Below are 790 nucleotides of genomic sequence, written 5' to 3' on the forward strand. Positions count from 1 at the left end.
ATTCTTCTTCGTGTATTAACTGTAACAAAGATGGAATTTAATCAGCGGGATTCCAATAAGTATATCTTTTGGCTTTTGTGTGCGAAAACAGTTATGTGCGATGAACGCTGACTCGGCCGCAGTTATTATTTCTTATTTGAGACGTCTGTCGGGTTTATTGTCGGATGGCACATCATAATCCAGACTTATAGAAGATCGCGAGGGCCTAGTAGAAAATGCACAATGAAAATATTTTATATCGAATATAACTTTTCAAACTTTTGAAAAAAATAGGTACAAAATATACTATACCAAATCGTTAACTACATTAGAATTATCGCGATCCATGGAAAATAGGGAGTGAATTATTTTCATGGCAAAAGTAATTTTGTTTAATGCTTTGCCTAGTAGTATTGCAATCATTTAAATATTGCTTATATTGCAATACGTTATAATTCAGTTTTAAAAACTCTATATCATCTGATTCATCAGAAATTAAACTTGGAACGAGAAAATAATGGCCAACCTACGGAGGCTACAGACTATACAGAACAAAGCACTGTGACTGGCACTAAACAAATCTAAAGACCCACTGACAAGACATTATTACTCTACAAAATACATACAGAAACAGACGGAAGTACTGACAGTAAACGAATATATAATAGAGTTCACTGAATGTTTTCATCTTAAATGTAGGGATTACAATAATATTATCATCAAAGTATTCAGACAATTTACTCCTGATCCTGATCTGACACTGGCGGATAATAGAATAAACTATCAATAAAAATTATGTTCTTGTGGTTTT

This window comes from Ctenocephalides felis, unplaced genomic scaffold (assembly GCF_003426905.1).
Source record: "Ctenocephalides felis isolate EL2017-DRISC unplaced genomic scaffold, ASM342690v1 CF-g0.4_SCAFFOLD_00547, whole genome shotgun sequence".
NCBI classification, from domain to species: Eukaryota; Metazoa; Arthropoda; class Insecta; order Siphonaptera; family Pulicidae; genus Ctenocephalides; species Ctenocephalides felis.